Genomic DNA, 21098 nt, shown 5'->3' on the forward strand with positions numbered 1-21098 from the left:
TGTTTGTGGCTCATATAAGAAATTTAATTTTGCTAGTGTACTTTTTTTTCTCTCTCTCTTCGTATTGTTTCCTCTGTTCTTAGAGCACAAGACTGTGTCATTCGGGCCAGAGCACTGCCCAGTCCTGCTAAAAAGCATTATTGCTTTGGCGGGCTGACGGAATATTTGATTGTATGCTTTATGTTCTAATAAAGAAAGAAGGAAGGCGGCGCGCTTCCTCCTCGCTCTTCTCCCTCGCGCGCGCGTGCCGCCATCGTCGGTTCACCGTCGCACGCTGTCACTCGCACACAGAGCATACGGCGTGCGGGGACGACGTCATCACGAGACGAACCCGATACGTACTATCAGCGTCAAACGAAACGCGAACGGCGGAGGTAGAGTGCGCGCTGCCCGGTCATCACCGCTGACAGGCGCGCCGATCCGGTTTGGCCGCACTGTGCGATCCCCCCCTGCAGCGCGGTGCTTTCGCTTCTGTCGATCAAACGGCCCAACGCGCTCGGCACGCCAGCTACCGCTGCGGCGGCCAGCGACACCGAGCTGCGAAAGTTTGCCGATCGAACGAAAGAATGTGGCACACAAGCGGCGAACCGATAGAGCGAACCTATCTCCTACAATGACGACGGGGCAAACTGCACCACACTCACCGCTGTTCGCGTTTCATTTGAGGCCGTTAGCGCTACGTGGTTTCGGCAAACTGAGCGACAATACTCGCCATTAACTACAATATTCTATTTTATTTTTATTTTCTCCCTTTGAAATGTAAGAACCAGAACAGAAGCGAAAACATCCTGTAATAAAAACTGTTGTGTCATCAGCATACGAAACAAGCGTAGCGTTATCTGTGCAGTGCATGATGTCATTTATGAAAATCAACAATAAAAGTGGCCCCAAAATGCTTCCTTGCGGCACACCAGTGATAACGGGCTTCCTCGAAGATTTCGCGTTACTGGTATCTACAAGCTGTGACCTGTTGGAAAGCTAAGATTTAAGAAGGGAGAGGGCGGTTGGACGCACACCGTACTTTTCTAGTTTGTTAAGAGGGATAAACTGCTTAATTTAAAGAAAAAAGCATCAGAGAAATCTATGTATATGCCTAGCGCCATATGTTTACGGCTGAATGCATCCACAATTACATTTTCTTTTACTCACGAGGGCTGTTTCCGTAGAGCGGTGCTTTCTAAAACCATGTTGAAAGTCTTGAACCAATTTGTACTGGTTTAAAAATGATAGCAATCGCATATCCATTATTTTCTCAGTACCTTTAGAAGATACTGGAATTATTGATATAGGCCGATAATTGAAAATTGAAATTGAAATTGATAATTGAAAGTGTAGTTTTATCACCGCGTTTAAATACGGGAAAGACACGGGTAATTCGCATTTTCTTGGGAAAAGTACCTGAAGATAATATGTTGAAAATATGGATGAGAGTAGGGCTTGTAATACTGAGCTCATACTCCATAGGGAGAATCTGGATAACCTCGGTATCTAGTGACTTGCTATCGCTTGTAGCGCTGATACCAGAAAAAAATTTCATGGGAGCTAGTTGGAACAAGGAAAAGCGAAGCACCATTGCTGTTTACTGAACGTAATTATTGAGGTTGTGATTAGCATCCTGGTGGGGCACTATGTAAAGACTTCATTCAACGGGTATGGTATTGAATCTTCGTAAAGTTGCTGCCCATCATGATACAAGGTATCTGGAATAACTGAGTTGAAGTAAGGCTGTAACAATGCATTTAATTTGCGCCAAAGTACATCCCTACGTTGGTTAGCAGGGTGACTAAATATTCTTTAAAAAATAAGCAACTTTGGCATCCCTAAGCTTATTTGTTAGACTATTTCTATATTTCTTGAACTCTTTTAGCAAGGCTTCATCTCTAGATTGCACAAATTTGGCATATAAAGCGGGTTCTTGTATAATAATATCAAGAAGCTCACGAGACAGCCAACGTTTCCGTGCTCTACATGACCTTGTTATTTTTTTGCGTGGGAAGTGTATATAATGTGTTGGCTTAAAAATGTTAATGAAAGCGGAATATGCAGAATCGCTGTCTTTTGTCCGGTAAATGCTATCCCAGGCTTGCTAAGTAATGGCGCGGCGACAGGCCTGAAGATTTGATGACGTAATTTACTGAACATAAACAGGGTGCTTACTTTTCCGAGTCGCATGAGGATATTACTTACTAGCAAAATGATACCTATAGATGGTCACTATGATCAGTGTACGCAACGTCTGCCTCTGATGATTCAATATCTATGTTTGATATCAACACATCTAATAAGGAGGCGCCGTCAACTGTCACACGTGTCGCTGTAAATATTGTATTTGAAAATCCTCATGTTGTAATTAAAGTCTGGAAATACTTTTGAAGCTGGGAAGATGAGAGCATGTTTATATTGACGTCGCCTCCTAAAATAAGATTAATTTTTATTTCCGTTGCATAATTGAAAAAGCTTTTCAAGGAATTCAAGAAAGCGTGTTGCATCACCTGATGGTGGCCAGTACACAACGGAGAACAAGTTTTCACGGTTTTGTGTCGTTAACACCTCATAATGAGAATTTACATCTGTTAAACCGTCTACAAGTTCAGCAACAACATCATCTTTGAGCAAAAGCGCAACGCCTTCCTATCGCTTATCCTGATGATAGCTGGAACAAACACGACGTGGCCGTTAACCAAGTTTCTGTCAACATTATGGCAGTAAGTGGTGTTCCGAAGCTGTGGATTAACAGGGTCAGGTCCTATGTCTTAATTGCGAGAGATCGACCATTTTGATGAAGAAACGTCTTTGCTGGATTTTAGCTGATACAAAATATTTTACTCCACAAGGCACATAACTGATATTTGAAAAAAGGAACCACAACAAGATGCTCACACTTGTTATTCCTACGTCATTTTCTGCAAGTAATCAAGGAGGGCAACAGGAACAATTCAGCCACCCTCAGATTTTCGGGTGAAGATCTTGCCATTACAATACCAAGCATATTTCCAGCCGAGTGCTTTCTTTTGGCCGTTCACCGCTAGATGGACATAAGTGTTCGTTTATGTAAATCGGAGTGCCGGGCTCCAATTCTACATCTACAGTTGTCAGCGTTCTTCCTTCTAGCTTTCTCTAGAAAACAGTCAGGCTTAGTCCTGTGCGTGAACTGTACCACATTATTAGGGCTACCAGCGTTACCTGTAGTCGTCATCCGGTGGCAAGCTTCAATGTCACAATCCTCAAAGGGTATATCAATTGCACCTGCAAGTTTTCTGGTTATTTCCAGAGTGCTTCGACTTCAAAGGTACACCTTGGATTTCGAGGTTGAAACACCTGGTTTGCTGTTCATTTTGCAAGTCTTACTTCATGATCCTCGAGTTTTTGCGAGCAGGGCATCTCGGTCCTTTTCCAGACCCCCCCGCAGGGGCGTCTGCGTTAGCAGGCGTTTGGTGCGTTGCGACACCACGTACCCGAGCACACGAGGGTTGGACCCTCCCGCGTGTAGCCGTGCGCGGCTTAGCCGTGTCTGGGGAAAGGGGGATCCTGGAGGTTGAGCCGAAGCTGGGTGTTTGGACCTTTCAGGCCCCCCGGCGGAGGCAACACACCTCTTTGGCCTCTGCTTCACATAGACGGCACCTCCAGACTGACCCACCTGGAGGAAATCGGCAGTCGCCTTTTCCTGTCCTCCTCTGCAATCTTCGTCTTTCTCTCCCACTTTCCCATCTTTCCTGTCTTCTCTTCACTTCTTATCACTTCCGTATTTCCTGGCGGCAAGGGTTAACCGTGTGTGATATATTCAACCTTGGGTATATACATTAGGTTATAGTGGCGCTGTATAGCTGGCGTCTGCAGGTTTCTTGGAACCTGTAGCGTCCCCTTGTTGGGCTCCGTGGTGGGTGGCTACCACCGCCGCCGAATTTTGAAACCATCCAATGGCAGAAGCGTTCCCGCGACTTTCAGATCGGCCTCTGAAAAGAGGTCGCACCGAAGCAGCATTCCAGTTCTTTTTAAAACCAAGCGAAGACACATTTCCGAAATACCACGTTCTTCATAGTGAAGGCAACACCACCGTTAGAAAACTGTCACCATTCACAGTATCGAAATGCCTAGCAAACACAATTGGATCGGGTTACAAGGCCTCAAAGATGGCTAGCGGAGACCTCCTCCTTGAACTGACCAAGAAAAGTCAACTAGAAAAGCTCGCCGAACTCACCAATATCGGTGACATCAAAGTAACAATCTCTCCACACCGCTCACTCAACACTAGCAGGGGAGTTATATCTGAAGAAGACTTCTTGAACCTCAGCGACGAAGAGCTACTCGAAGGATTTCAAGAGCAAAACGTAATTAAGGTTCAGAGAATAACACTACGACGAAATGACCAACAGATCCCGACGAAACATGTGATTTTGACATTTGGTAGTAGCACTGTCCCTAGTTCACTCGACGCTGGATATCTGAAAATCAACGTCAGACCGTACATACCCAACCCAAGGCGGTGTTTCAAGTGCCAGAGGTTCGGGCATGCATCTCAATCATGCAGAGGAAAGGAAACATGCGCGAAGTGTAGTGCCAACGACCATCCATCTGACAACTGTAATGCTCCCGCACAATGTGTCAATTGCAAGGGCGATCATCCTGCTTACTCGCGGAGCTGCCCTTGCTGGAAAAGAGAAAAAGAAATAATTGCACTCACAGTAAAGGAAAAGATTTCATTCTACGAAGCGAGGAAAAGACTAGGACACTTACCTCAAACAAGCTATGCCAGTGTGACGCGGCAGGGGGCAGCGACACACCGGCCTCAGGAATCTACAGGGTCCACGTCCGGTACCCCTGTAGAGACCCCAACCGCCCCCTTGGTGGCTGCAGCCATTGCTGCTCCATCAGCAACGAAGACGGCCCAGCAGACCACAGTGCCGCAGGGCCCTAAGTTGAACCGCACTCCACGGCCCGAGACGCGTGTCTCGGCGCCTGGCTCTCGATCGTCCAGCGCCTCGGGAAAGGCGATGGATGTCGATCCGAAAACCCCTGCGTCATTGACGCCAAAAGACCCGCGTTCCTTGGAGCGCTTACAGAAGGATAAGCATATTATACCTTCGCTAAGAAAAGGAAAGGTAACCTGAACGGTTACCGCCTTTCGTAAGAGTAATCAGCTTTTAAATACATGTCACCTACAACTCGTAAGCTCACACAAACAAGTTTCTTTTTTTCAATCCCAATAACATGGCTTTCATCATTCATTGGAATTGCAGAGGCCTAATTCACAATCTAGGTGACATCAAGGACATTTTAAATAAGTTATCACCAGTGGCATTCTGCCTTCAAGAAACGAACCTAGGACCAAAGCATACAAATTTTCTTAAAGGCTTTACAATCATAAGAAAGGACCGCGAGCACTCCAGTCGTCTATCAGGAGGTGTCGCTATTGTCGTTCAAGGCGGCATTCCTACACGGAACGTTTCACTAAATACTGCCTTTGAGGCAGTAGCTGCCACCGTTTTAACTTTTAAGACTGTCACCATCTGTTCGTTATACATCCCTCCCCATACCCATTTCACGACTCGAGATTTAGAAAATTTAATTGACCAGCTGCCGGAGCCTTTTGTTTTAGTTGGAGATTTCAATGCTCACTGTACTCTTTGGGGTAGCGATAAGAATGACCAAAGAGGACAAATTATAGAAGATTTTATTTTGACTAATAACATCTGTCTTTTAAATTCAGGTGCGCCAACTCATTTCTCAACGAGCTCACATAATTTTAGCTGCATTGATTTAGCGTTTCGCTCTCCGGATATATTTAGCGATCTTAAATGGGACGTACTGGAGAATCCATATGGCAGTGATCATATACCTGCTTTAATCCACCATCCATCAACACTACCCATTATAGCTCATAAACCACGCCGCTGGAAGTTACAAATGGCCGACTGGACTGTTTTTACAGAAAGTGCCAGGCTGGAGGAACTTAATTTAACAGACCTAAGCATTGAGGAAATTAATGAAAAGTTTACCAATTGCATAATTTCTGCAGCTGAAAAGGCCATTCCGCAGTCTTCTGGCGTGGTTCGGAAAAACCTGAATCCTTGGTGGACACGTGAATGCACCGTAGCAAAAAAGCAGCAGAACAAGGCCTGGGGAATTTTACGCAGATACCCAACACAAAACAATTTTCTCAATTTCAAACAAGCCAGAGCGAAAGCCCGATTTATTCGGAGACAGGCGGAAAAATTGTCTTGGCGAAAATATGTATCTACAATTAATAGCACCGTCACATCCAAAAGGATGTGGGACCAGGTCAGGAAGTTTAAGGGGGACTACTCATCATACACGATACCCATACTCACACCTTCAGGCACTCAGACAACACTACAAGAACAAGCGAATATACTTGGGGAACATTTCTATAACGTCTCTAGCTCGGCTAACTATACAAACAGGTTCTTAAAATACAAACTGTCGGCAGAAAAAGAGAAACTCCCAACTACTTGTATGTCAAGGGACGAATACAACGCTCCATTTACGTTACAAGAGCTTAACAGGGTTCTCTGTACTGGCAAGAAAACTGCAGTAGGTCCGGACCGGATCCATTATTCTATGCTCGCACACCTGTCCCAAGCATCCGTAGATGTTCTCCTTAAATTTTTTAACAAAATATTTGAATCTGGAAGCATGCCAAAAAGTTGGAAAAACGCAATAGTTGTGCCATTTTTAAAACCAGGTAAATCCCCCACATCCCCAAGCAGCTTTCGACCCATTGCCCTGACAAGTTGTTTGGCGAAAACATATGAAAGTATCGTAAATGCCAGATTAACTTTCACGCTTCATATACGGAACTCCATTGATTCTCATCAGTGCGGCTATAAAAAAGGGTGTTCAACGACAGACCACCTCGTCCGACTTGAACACGAAATACGTGAGGCATTCGTACACAAACAGCACTGCCTGGCAGTGTTCTTCGATTTAGAAAAAGCGTATGACACCACGTGGAGGTTTGGAATCTTACGTGACCTCGCCGCGCTAGGAATCCGTGGCAAAATGCTAAACTGTATCGCAGATTTTATATCCAACAGAACATTCCAAATCCGTCTAGGCACTGCGCTCTCCCGCACGTTTATCCAAGAAAACGGCGTGCCACAGGGTTGCGTACTTAGCACAACACTCTTTATTGTAAAAATGAACTCTATCAACAAAGTCATTCCCACTTCTGTTATGCACTCCATATACGTCGATGACTTGCAAATAGCCTGCCGCGCTTCAAACTTACCAACATGTGAAAGGCAGCTCCAGATAACAATAAATAAACTAATGGAGTGGGCTGAGAAAAATGGCTTCCGCTTCTCTACTCAGAAAACTGTTGCAGTGCTATTTTCGCAAAAAAGAGGGTTGTACTTAGACCCGGATTTAAAGTTGAATGATGTTGCGCTGCAGGTAAAACAGGAATATAAATTCTTGGGAGTAATCTTCGACAAAAAACTAAACTTCCTTGCCCACATTAGAGCACTGAAGGTTAAGGCAAATAAAGCATTGAATATCCTCAAAGTGTTATCTCATAAGCACTGGGGTTCCGACCGAACGTGTCTTTTACGTATTTACCGGTCTCTTGTTCGTAGCCTTTTAGACTACGGCTCCATTGTTTACGGCTCAGCCAGACAATCCTACATCCAACGACTTGATCCAGTACATAACCTTGGACTGCGACTGGCAAGTGGCGCCTACAGAACGTCACCTGTCCAAAGTTTATATGTTGAGTGTAATGAACCCTCATTACAGCAGCGCAGAGCATTACTCACTTTTTCCTACGTACTAAGAATTCAGTCATCACCACAACACATATGCTACAACACCGTCACACAATGCAACTCACGCCTACACTATACAAATAAACCGAACATGATTAAGCCGCTTGTCCTGCGATATGAGGACTATGTCCGGGATTACGACATTCCACGTGAACTGCTCCAGGTTGCCACAAAGCCAAAGCGTTTGCCCCCATGGCACGACTTTGAACCGCTGTGTGACTGGACATTAACACATTTAAAGAAGAAAGACACCCCACGCGAACATATTACACAAGAATTCCGTGAACTTCAGAACAAATATCAAAATAACGTGCAATATTACACTGATGGCTCCAAAACGAAAGAACACGTGGGTGTGGGGGTCATAACGGAAAATTGGGAAAAAAGTATTCGATTGCCACAACACGCCTCTGTTTTCACGGCCGAAGTTTTCGCTATATGGGTTGTTGTTAAAAAAATTATCGCTGATAAACACATAAATGCAGTCATATATACAGATTCTTTAAGCACAATGAAGGCACTACATCTGAAATCTGAGCGTGAACCCCTGATTGGAGACATTTTAAACATGGTGGCTTTTAACGAATACGGGAGGTCAATTCGTTTCTGCTGGGTCCCAAGCCATGTTGGGATACCGGGAAATGAAGCAGCTGATCGATATGCATTGAAGGCAGCACACAAAGACATTACAAACACAACACTCCCATATAGAGATAGCATCCGCGCAATTAGAAAAGCCTTAACGGTAAAATGGCAACGCGAATGGGACCGTTGTACCGACAACAAGCTACATCTCACGAAACCCGTAGTTGGGGAGTGGAAGTCATGCTACCATCAGGAGCGGTTCATCGAAGTAGTTTTATGCCGACTACGCATTGGGCACACACACCTCACACACAATTACCTACTTAGGAAAGAAGATACACCAACATGCGAGAAATGTCAACAGCCACTAACAGTTATACACATATTACTCACATGCACGCAGATTGAAACACATAGACGAACACTTTTGCACAAATTATATAAACTACACATACCGTTACACCCTGCTCTAATTTTAGGTGATGATCCGCTAGTCCCATTATGTGACGTCCGTAAATTTCTAGAAGACACTGGATTTTTACATAAAATATAGGTTCTTAACATAGTCTTTCACTTTATAAACTGTATTTTAGAACACCTCGTGTTTGGCGCAGCATAGCCTTAGCCGCTTTTGCGCCATTAAACCCCCATTTAACTAACTAACTTTTCCAGACCCACCGCTGTATGAATGCTGCGCAGATCAATAGTAATGCCGCGACCAAGATGCCGCGCAGATCGATAAAGAATAACACGTTGTTCGTTCAATTTGTTAATGACACGTTGATTTATTATAACATATTCATTGGATGTTATGCAGAAGTTCGCGTTTATTACTGGACGGAGTAAACAGAGTAAAACAGCGACAATATTTTTATGCAATGCAGAATAAAAGATCAGCAATGCAAGTTTTGTTTTCGGCTTTGCAGTGGAATTGTGGCGCTGGTTAACACTCCTTGGGTTAGATCTCGTACAAATACATGAATACCCAAGGATGCACGGGCATGGGCACTGCATGCCGTATCGGTAGCACAATTCGCAGTGCAAAATAATGCGCGGGTTGCGGGTTTGGCTCTCATCGTCAGCAAGTTGTTTTTTTTTTTGCCCATTTACCTACAGCTTCTCGTTTTGACGTCTCAATTAAAGACTACAAGTAATTGCCCCTATGGCTTCTTTTTCTTTTCTTCATCATCTGTTGGTTTTATATGGTTCTAACCAATACGCGCAAGCGTTTTTACAAAACCATTGTCCTTACAAATCCGGTCCCCACGGTTCCCCTTCTTTTCGTCCAATGAATGACAACCGGCTATTTCTGCTTCTGGCCTGCCAGTTACCCTTCCAGTCTATATCATGTTTTATCTTTTACTTTGCAATCAGTAATGTTTTCCTTGTAACAGACACTTCATTGTTTCTAGGGCACACAAGTACGTAAATAGCTTTTTCTTTTCCTTTTCCACAACTATCGATATTTTCTCAGCAAATACTTATTTTGAGTTTTTGGAAAGTTGCCGATTTAGGAGCCTGCCATTCTCGGAAAGCTTGTTTGCCACGAGGCTCTAAAAGTGTCAAGCAGTTGTTCGTGCAGGTTCTTTCATGACGGTTGTAGCGATCTCGCGTTTAAAGCGATGCTAATTGCCCGTGGTTGTTGACTGTCTATTCAGTACAAGCGTGTTCCTATGCATACCGAAATAAATATTACTGATGCGAATATGCGCCTCTGCGTGTGACTATTCTTTTCGACATTTGACACCTACAATTTATATTCGATAAATCAGTATTCGATCGCCTACTTCTAATGTTCGCATAAGGCATTATGACAGCTCAAAATTTCCCTTACCTCCAGACTGGAAGTAAACAAATACAGCGCTACTTAAAAGACCACAAGCAACGTAGTTTTCAATGCATGAAAATGCATTTAGTCTGCACATTATCCCTACATTTTTTCTGCTTCTCGACATTCGTGGTAGCAGAACTAGATTCTGTGGAACGCGCTTGGCCGCATGTTGTTAACTTGGCGATTGCAATAACCCGAGCTTTGTACAAGTCAAATACCACCTCTTTTCGACCTTAATTTACCTGAATGCCGTCGTGAACTACAGATTGGTTTGAAAGGCGTGAGAAACGGAAGCGATTTGTTCACTCGCGCGTGAGCGAGCTAAGCCGTTCCTATATTTACGCCTTTTTTTACGCAGTCGATATGTCTTATTCGTCTGCTTTGTTCTAAATATGAACAGAAAGTTTATTAAATTTGGTTTAGGTAAGTTAGCTCTCTGGCAAGCTTGCGCGCATCTGTCAGTGAAATAGATTTAATGACACCAGTGAATCCGTAGCTTTTAAACGCATTCAAACAGGTTTTGTAAATAGTAAAGAAACTTAAATTTTGTAAGACCAATGTGAAGACTACGATGACCACTGTGCTGTGAAGCACAATCGCAATGTGAAGGCTACCAAAGGGAAGGCAACCGTTGGTTCATCACGGAGCCTATGCGTCGTACAGCGACTTTCGGTCACTTGCATATAGTTTTTAATATTAAAGTGAGTACTAGAAGGCGATTCTTCAAACAGCCTTTCTAACCTATAATTTGTTAAATTGTTCATTCAAGTCACTAAAATATCACTGATTGCTAAATAGAAGACTTTGGTGTAAACATACGTCTATCGATAAAATACGTAATATGGCAACACTTTTTAAGTAAGAGGTAAATTAATGGACGCAAATTTACTTTTGTGTTTTCATAGCTGGTTGCGTTAGCCGGCCCCAGGAAACACGGCATGATGCCAGGGGTGGTAGATAGAACTTGTTTTGAACTCCCCAGCGACATCTTTCTCAACAATGCAGGCTTGCAAGGCGCGTCCCGCAGGCGTATCGCATCCGAAACCACGGTAACCCTTAAGTGCTTACTGCGGCCGGTCTAGCATCATCTCCTACAGCACGTGTCGACGACGCCCGAAGGACAATCCTAGCTGCCCAAGCAGGGGATACGTAATGAAGAAATTGTACCTAGGTGGACGTACTTAAGAAGAAGCTATACGGGGTAGGATTCCTAATCCATAAGGACATAGCGGGCAACATTGACGAATTCTATAGCATTACCGAGAGGGTAGCCGTAGTCGTATTGAAACTTAATAAGAGGTATAGATTACAGGTAGTACAAGCCTACGCTCCAACATCCAGTCACTGCGATGAGGAAGTACATCAGTTTTGTGAAGATGTTGTAGTAGCGATGAGAAAAATGCAAACTCGGTATACAGTAGAACGCGTGACTTCAATGCAAAAGTTTGTGAAAAGCAGGCGGGTGAACGGGCACTTGGCAACTACGGCGTCGATTCTCGAAACGCTAGAGGAGAGCTTCTGGCAGAATTCGCAGAAAGGAATAAGCTGAGAATAATGAGCACCTTTTTCTGGAAACGTAGCAACAGAAAGTGGACATGAAAAAGCTCTAATTGTGAAACATAAAATGAAATTGGTTTCATAGTTTCTGCCGATCCCAGCATAGTGCAGGATGTAGAAGAGATAAGTTGGGTAAAGTGCAGTGGTCATAGGTAGTGAGGGCTAGGATTCACCTCAATTTGAAGAGAGAAAGAGCAAAATTGGTCAAGAAGAAAGAAGTCAACTTAAAGGCAGTAAGGGTAAAAGCAGACAAATTTAGGCTGGTACTTGCAAACAAATATGCAGCCTTAGAACAGCGAGATCATGATGATGAGATAAAGGTAATGAATGAAACCGTATCGACGCTGCAGGCAGCAATTGAAGTCGGAGGCAAGGCACCAAGGAAACCAGTAGGCAAGCTCGCCCAAGTAACAAATGACCTAATGAAGAAACGACAAAGAATGAAAGTGTCCAACTCAAGAGATAAGATAGAATTCGTGGAACTGTCAAAACTGATCAACAATGCGAAAATAAATGATATTAGAAATTATAACCTGAGAAAGACTGAAGAAGCCGTAAAAGATGGACGCAGCCTGAAATTAGTGAAAAGGAAACTTGGGATAGGACAAACCAAGATGTATCCACTGAAAGATAAGCAAGGTAATATCATCAGCAATCTCGAAGGTATAATAAAAGCAGCGGAAGAATTCTATACTGACCAGCACAGTAGCCAGAGGACTCGGGAGTACTCTATTCGAAACAATAATGAACAGTATACAGAAACTCCTCCTATGACTAGAGATGAGGTCAGGGGACCTCGAAAGGTATGAAAAAGGGAAAAGCGGCAGGAGAGGAAGGAATAACAGTCGATTTAATCAAAGATGGAGGAGACATAATGCTAGGAAAACTGGCAGCTCTCTATACGAAATGTCTATCGACTGCAAGGGTCCCAGAAAATTGGAAGGATGCACACATTATACTAATCCCCAAAAAGGGCGACGATAAAGAACTGAAAAATTATAGGCCCATTATCTTACACCCAGTATTATATAAAATATTTACCAAAATAATCTCCAATATGCTGAGGTCAACATTGGACTTTATTCAGTCGAGGGAACATGCTGGCTTCAGGAAAGGATACTCGACAATGGATGTCATCCATGTCATTATTCAGGTTATCGAGAAATCCACAGAGTACAATAGGCCTCTCTATATGTCTTTCATAGCTTACGAAAAAACCTTTGATTCAGTAGAGATACCAGCAGTCATAGAGGCATTGCATAATCTAGGAATACAGACCGTTTACGTAAATACCCTAAAAATATCTAGAGAGATTCCAAAGCCACCTTAATTGTATACAAGAAAAGTAGGAAGATAGTTATAAAGAAAAGGGTCAGACAAGGAGACAATCTCTCCAATGCTATTCACTGTGTGATTGGAAGAAATATTCAAGCCATTAAACTGGGAAGGTTTACTTCCCACAATGAACAGATCACGCCTATCGACCACATATTATCCAATCTTATTATTAACTCTGACTGTGGTGTTGCCGAAGCTTCAATAAGCGATCATCACCCAATATTCGCGCGCTGGTGTACGAAGCTTGTGTTCGGATCGCAACAGAGAGCTCTCGGGGTTTTGGCTAAGTATCGGGTAGATTTAATCGAATTTTGTAGATACCGCAGGCAGGGTTTTAAGATAAACCTATATTTCCTGATACGGAGATAGAGCCACAATCGACATCTCTGGCACTATCTCCGTAAAAAAAATGTTTTATAAACACCACATCTTGCTTACACTAAAGGTGCAGGCAAGATGTCGTGCAAGGTTCGTAGTGTAGACTCCACTTTGAGTACGGCAGAGACTCTAGAATATCTCTCTTCGGCTGGGGTAATTGCTGTTTACCGGCACAACAGAATGGTGGACAATACACGTGTCTCTATTGAGTCAGTAATTGCCACGTTTGCAGGTACATTTTGCCCTACTGAGATAAGAGTCTGGCCTGTAATATTCAGAGTGGACCCGCTTGCCTCGCGTCCATTACAATGTTTCAATTGTTGCGCTATGGTCACAGCATGGGTGGTTGCAAATCCAGCCTTCGTTGTTGCGTCTGCGGCGGGAGCCATTCCGCTAGTGATTGCTCGGCCGAGTCGGACTCTTGCTGCCGCTGTGGTGGAGCCCACAAGGCTGATTGCGCAAACTTCAATGCTAGAACTCAAGAAGTCCAAATGCTGGAAGTTATGGAGAAAAGGCGCTGCTCACGCCAAGAGGCCGTTCCAGCGGTAAAGAAAAGAGCCCATGGTTATGCAAGTGTGACAACACGACTCCAGCCTGTCGATGATGGAAGCCCTTCAGAGGTAATTGCACAAGCTATTGAAAAGTCTAGGGCTAAAATTATGGAGCGCATTGTAGAAAGCGTCACAGAATTTTTTAAACGACTAATACACCAAGTTAGAACAATTATTACCGAGTACTACTTCTCTGCCATCAAGCTCTGACATGAATGCTTGTTTAGCCCACTCCCAGGAAAATGGTGCAATTGCATCCACAACCCGTATAGAGCAAGTCAGGCCTGTTCCAGGTTCCTCAAACAAGGCAACTACTAGCCCGGGCAACGCTGACTACCGAGATACGTGAAACATGGAAATTGACGTGAAGGCACAGAAAAGGTGTTCTCCCCTTGAGGCTACCACTTCACACTCAGTTAGTAAATCCAATCAAATCCTCTATGAAGTCAACGCGAGATGTCATAATTTGGAGAAGGTTGTGGCCTCTGCTGTGCTTTCATCACTGGAAGGTAGAGGAGGGTGCTGCAGAGGAACCGCAGATAAATTTTCTCTGCTTCTAATGATTTAAACTTCTATCTTCTCAAATTTCTCCAGATGTATTTTTACTGCAAGAAACTTGGTTATCCCTTGAAAAACCATTTCCGCTGCGCAGTATTAGGTAATTTCTCCTAGATCGCCAGTCTGGAGGTGGGGGACTGTTAAGTATGGTTTCAAGCACGTTTTGCCAGAAGGGAAATATATCATTCCAGCTGATGTCTCGAAAATGGGAAATTCTGGCAGTAGAAATTACTCTCCCTAGCAGTAGGCCTTTCTCGATGGTCAATATATACTTTTCCTCAGGTGTGCCGGATACACAACCACTAGAGTCGGTTATGGCAAAATCATCATGTATCATGGGGATCGAGGACAGACCAGTGCGGAAAGCGTCTATGGGACTGGGCAATAACAAAGAACTTTTTGTGCCAAAATTTGAGATCAGTGACATTTTCACGGAGAGTTTAGATCTGTGTTGGATCTTACATTTCCGTGTCCAGGTCATTCCACATCCGCATGGCAAAGGGTGAATGTCGGGACAACCAGCGATCATTTTCCAGTTGTGCTTGAAGCGGTAGGTGCGCAGTCCACCGTGGAGGCTCTTTTGTGGATTACCGTACATTTAAAAATTGCTTGCAGACCACTTTCAAATCAATTAAAAATTCTCCATAGAAAGCTGAGGACATTTCCTCAATCATGAATACTTCGCGCAAAAGATCAGAGTTCCAGTCAAAGGCACGCAGAGACACTGCTTCTACAAACTGATGGAATGAAGATTGCTCGCGGGACTACAAGCGACGTAAAGCCGCATGGAAACAACTCACGCATAAGCAGTCTCCGAAAAACTGGAGCAACTATAAATTTATTACTGGAACATTTAAAAGAACAGTGTCTAAAGCAAAAGACGATTACAATGTCCGCCATTTCGAATTCCTTTCAAAAGCAAATAATAAGCATGCATATATTTCGGTTTTTAAGATCCCAAAAAATGAGTCCACGCCCCTTGAACTGGGAGTCGGTAGTTTTAACCACCAGTGAAAAAGCCGACTCTCTAGATGTAATCGTGAGAGGGTTAGAGACCCGATGCGCTACCTCTCTTTCCTTCTCTACTCACGTACAGGGCACTTCAGAAGATTTCGATGCGTTTTCTATGTCAGAATTGTCCCAAGCTGTTTGCTGTTTACCAGCTGGAGCCCCAGGTCCCGATGGACGCACTACTAAGATGATTAAACTTCTCTTTGAAGTCGCTCCTAACGGCTTGTTAGATGCCGTAAATTACTCAATACAATATGCATGGATCCCTCCCGTGTGGAGAATTTCTAAGGTGACTACTCTGCTGAAAGACCAAACGAAAGGGTATGTACTAGACAATATTCGGCATGTTTTCCTAACATCAAGTTTTGTAAAATTAATAGAAAGACTATTAAACACACGTATGGTTAAATTTGTGACCACAAGAGAATCATTCAGCCCCTGCCAAATTCTATTTAGACCAGGGATGTCAGTTTGGTTGCGCCCACGTCGACCTAGAAAGCCGAATTCACTTGGCTCGTTACCAGAACAATATGAAGTTCTAGTTACGTTAGACCCCTCTAAAGATTACGATAGTATGGAATACCCTATATTGATAAATAGGATGCAGGATATTGGATTCCCTGACTGATTCGTGACGTGGACTGCTGAGTTCTTGCAGGGCAGGGAGTTTTGCTGTGCACAAAGTGGAATTTTATCGGGAAAATTCAGACAAACGCGCGGGGTTTTTCAAGGCACAGTTTTGTCCTGGCTGCCGTTCAACATCCTATTCAGGTCCATGGCTTATCATCAGAATGTAAGCACGTACGTTTACGCTGATGACATAGCGTTTTTTGCTTCAGTAAGTGATATTAAGTCATTGTACGAGTGCTTACAGGAATAGTTATGTGAGCTAGAAGCATGACTGGACAGTATTTGCTTGCTCCTTAATGCACAAGATTGCCGTTCTTGTCTTTCCTCTACAAGACCTAGTTACAATGTTCCCTTCATACCGTCATTGCACTAACCCACAAGTGGAAAATGTGAAGTACCTTGGAATTATTTATGATAGAAATCTTAATTGGCGTCGTCATACTGAGCATATAACTTCAAAAGCTTTCCATGCGATGGGGATATTAAGAAGGATAAGCAATAAATGATGGGAGATGCGCAGAGACACACTCATAATGATTTACCGCATGTATATCCGAGGTAAACTAGTGTTCGGCTATGTGTTTTTCTCCAGCGCCGCGGCTTACAAGCTACGTCCACTAGTTTTGCTTGAACGGGAAGCGCTTCGCTTATGTCTGGGGCCACCTAAGTTTGTAGTCAACGCTGTGCTCTACGAGTAATCACGATAACCTTCCCTGGAAATGAAGTTTAAAATACTCACCCTTAAAACATTCATAAGGGTCTATGAATCCCCACTAAGAAGGTTCCAGTCCATCTTCATCAAACAACGAGCCCAATTTTTCGGAGTCATATGGCCACGGTTTCACACGCCAGAAGTCATTATATCCCTATCATTATTGAATCCGTTAGATGTAAATATAGATGATGTAATCACCGCAAACAGCATCTCAAATTCACTGATTATTACTTATGAAGACTTATACCCGAATAATGTAAATCAGCTTCCGTCGCATATTCTTAACGGCTTACTCCAGGATCACTTCAATCAGCTTCACATTAACGTAATTATAGCAACGGATGCTTCGCAGTGGGAGGAAAAGGCAGGAGTTTGAATTTTTTCATCATCATTGCATAGGTCTTTTTCTATTCGGCTTCCCGACTTCACTCGAATATATCTAGCGGAATTCCTAGCTGTCTTCCTAGCTTTACAAAAGCTACAAAATTCCTGGACAACCGCGATAATAATCACAAGTTCTTTGTCGCTGTGCACCTCATTTACTGGTCCCGGCGTGTCGCATATATTAAAAACTTTGTACTCAGTAGCTCCAAGTCATTTGCGGAGTTTACGATTAATATGGGTACCTGGGCACAAAGGCATATTTATAATGAGGTGGCGGACAGCTTGGCCAAGGCTTCTATCAGAGGGCCCGTGCTTGCACTTCTTCCAACGATTTTACCAGGTCTGTCAGGTTCAGAAGGTACAACGTTTTAACATCAAAATCAAATCGGAAAAACGGAAATCACATTAACGAGACTGCATTGTCGACTCCCATCTCTAAATTTTTACATGCACCGATCTGGTCTGAAAATATCCCCATTGTGCCATTTTTGCAACTCATGAGAGACGATCGAGCACTACTTACTGGAATGCCGGCGTTTCTCCTCCCTGAGAAAAATGACATAAGAAATTACAGTGCGACAGTTCGCCCTACCATTGAACGCTCCGGTACTGCTACCTTTCGGAGCGTCTGTGCTTGGGCACTCACACAGCAATGTGTGCGTCGCCTTAGAAAAATTCATTATTAAATAAAACCGATTTCATTGGTGACTGTATTAGCCATTCCTTCTTTATTGCCTCACGTATATTATACATAATATTTTTTCTCTTGATTGAATGACAGTCTACTGAAAAGTTTTGAATTTTCATCGCTTAAATTTATGCAACAAAATTATAGATTTTTAAATTCATTACCTGAACACATAAGCAAAGTCTGCCCGACTCTTGGCCAATCCCCGTGAGTGAGTATGCGCCAAACGCATCAAGGTCATCATCATCATCTACTGCTGGCACTACCGATTCAAGTTTCACCATAACGAAGATCCATTCGTAAGTTTTTATTGAAATAATTGTGGCTTCAGACTGGTCCCCAGTAATGGTATGTGATAACCCTGAAACTGCCTATAACACATTTTCAGAAATATTTTCTAATGCTATTGAATTGTAAAAATGAATTCTAAAATGAATTGTAAAAAAAAAAACATATTAAGCTCCTCGTTGGGTGAATCCTTCCAGTTGTGTTGCGACAGTACTCGACTGCCGCTGACGACACCAGAGAGGGTCAGGAAGTTCGCGTGCAGGTATTGTCACTGGGGAGCGATCGTCTCTCCCGCGTCGCATTTGGTCAGATTCGCCAGTGGCGACATGCGAACGAGCAGCGCCCGGCTGTCGCGAACTTCCTTGAAAGCCGGGGCCGACCGTCTTGGAATTGGAGCCGGGAGTCGCCAACAAACCACCTCGCGCCCTGCAGTAGGGACAGGTTAGTTTGCAACGCGCCGCGTATGTCGAATACATTCTGTTCACAGTCCCGCTGTTCGCAGTCTATCCTGCTCAAGAGCGTGTGGTGTTTTGCTTGGCCGCCCACCAGCTTTATGAACTGGAAGATGTCATATTGCGGCAACACCGCGGTGGACATAAGATGGTTGGTAATCGAACGTCCAGCCACCGAAGATGAGGGAGCAGAGCCTGCGGCTCTTGCCCATGTCTCTGACCAGCGTCATAGACGGCGACGTCTCCGAGGCGAGGGCCAGCGGTGCTTGCCGCTGGTAGCCACAGCTGGCGAACACGGACAGCAGAACGGCCAGGTTGCAGTCGATGACTGTGACCATGCGGATCGCAAGACTCGTTAGGTAGGCGTTGCCACATGGTTGGCTGGTGGGTTTCTTGAACTGAGGCCAGGAAAGTGGAACGGGCGTTTCGAATGTCGCTTGGCAGGTTTTGGGACGGTTCTGGAGATAGGCGATTGGGCTGTCAATCACAGCGTAGAATCTTTTGAACTCTGCCCTGTTAATGTGATCTCTGTCGCGAATTTGCTTCGAAAAATTCGCCAGACCCGGTGGTTTTTCCGTGCCGCGGTACAGGAAACCCTCAGTCAAGTTCACCTTCAAGGTGTCTACGAGCCACAAGGTGGCTTCGCCGCTATGCTTCACCTGGCTGAGTGACAGCTTCTTCAGCGTCTCCTGACCCCCGCTCTCTTTCGTGATTTCACCCACGTTGTCAACAGGAGCCAGACAGCTGCTTGAGTGAACTTCGGCGAGTATTGATTTGCGCAAAATAAAAAGGTCGAGTGAAAACTGGAGATCCTCTGTGGCGGCAGTCCAGGTGACATTAGGCCTCTGCATTTTGACGCTGTCATTCAGCACGCTGGAGAAGTCCCGGAGATCCGCCTTGTTCATTTCGATGTGGCACATCTCGAACGTCTTGATCAGTGAGCAACCATCGAGGACGGCGTAGAAGAACGCTGTGAATCCGTGCGGCTTCCCGTACATGCAACGCGCACGGCGGCTTTGTACGAGCTCGTCGATGGCTGCATTGTGTCTCACCAGGTCGTCCAGCACGTAGCAGGAGTCGACTGTCGCGAAGAGCTCGTCGATGTAAGCCTTGCTCGTGCCATGGTGCGCGTCGCAGTAGTGTATCAGCGCCTCAGCCTCGGGCACGTCGATCCAGATCTCGGCGAAGACGAGCGTGCACAGGGCCTCACACCTGTCGAACACCGCGCACACCATGTACAGACCAACGCTCGAGAAGTACACGTTCATGATCTCTAGCATGTAGAGCGTGATCACTGGTAAGCGGAGTGTCTCTACAAGTATTCTGGATGGGTAGTCGACCAGGTTGTAGTAACACATCTGGCCGTGCCTTAGGTTACAGGTCAGGTCAATGCCGTACCTCATGAAAAGCTGGTTTTGCGAGATGCTCGAAGTGGACAGCTCCGCGAAGTCAATGGAGGGGTGTTTCATGAGCACCCAATAGACCAGTGCCAACGACCGCCTGCGTTGTATGCTGGAGGGGACGCGAAGCACGAGTCCGCACAAGGAAGCCAGTGGCAGCCAACTTGGTTTCAATTCGCGTAGCTCGATGTTGAAGTTTGAACGAAATTCTTTCCGGACGCACAGCTCAGCAAGGAGGAAGCACCCGTCGACCTCGCTTCCCGCGCGTGACTTGTCGTGATCCACCCGACAAAGGCTCGAGATGTTCACCAGGTGGCGAAGGTTGGAGAAGACCTGTTTGACCGACAGGCACAGGCTGGGAATGCTGTTCACCAGGAACGCGGCGTACTCGCGCAGGCGGCCACTCCACGGTTCAATCTCGCAGACCTGGGAAGAAACTGCTCTTGTACAACTCACTTCATAATGCACTACGATAATGCCCGGTTTCTGAGGCACGTGTTACAAGGGAGCATAGCAAGTAGCACGTTCACGTGGTGTTCTCCTGCAAACGAGCACACAATTACGCGCGTTGGCATTACTCAAGGGCTAATATGTCAAATTAGCTCTCTTTGAAAGCCTTACCTAACAAATGATACGTGTGTAAGCAAAGAGGCCTGGCTTCCACTAGCACATGTAAAGAAAAATAGTACCCGAACAAATTTACTCTCCACCTCTTCGGCATTTCCCTCTTTGGAGAATACTGATCGCCAAGTTGCACTCGAAGAATTGCTCCGAAGTATTCATTTCATTTTTAGATAAAGTTCACGCCTATTCAATTTGAAGAAAACGTCTTGCCGAACTGAAACTGACATTGCCGTCGTCATCTTTGTCACGGTATAGTGTGCAGAATGTTTGCTTAAATACTGTTTAACAGTAGGGAATCATTGCGATGGAAGCTACCGCTAGCGT

Source organism: Dermacentor variabilis, unplaced genomic scaffold, assembly GCF_050947875.1.
Source record: "Dermacentor variabilis isolate Ectoservices unplaced genomic scaffold, ASM5094787v1 scaffold_15, whole genome shotgun sequence".
Lineage (NCBI taxonomy): Eukaryota > Metazoa > Arthropoda > Arachnida > Ixodida > Ixodidae > Dermacentor > Dermacentor variabilis.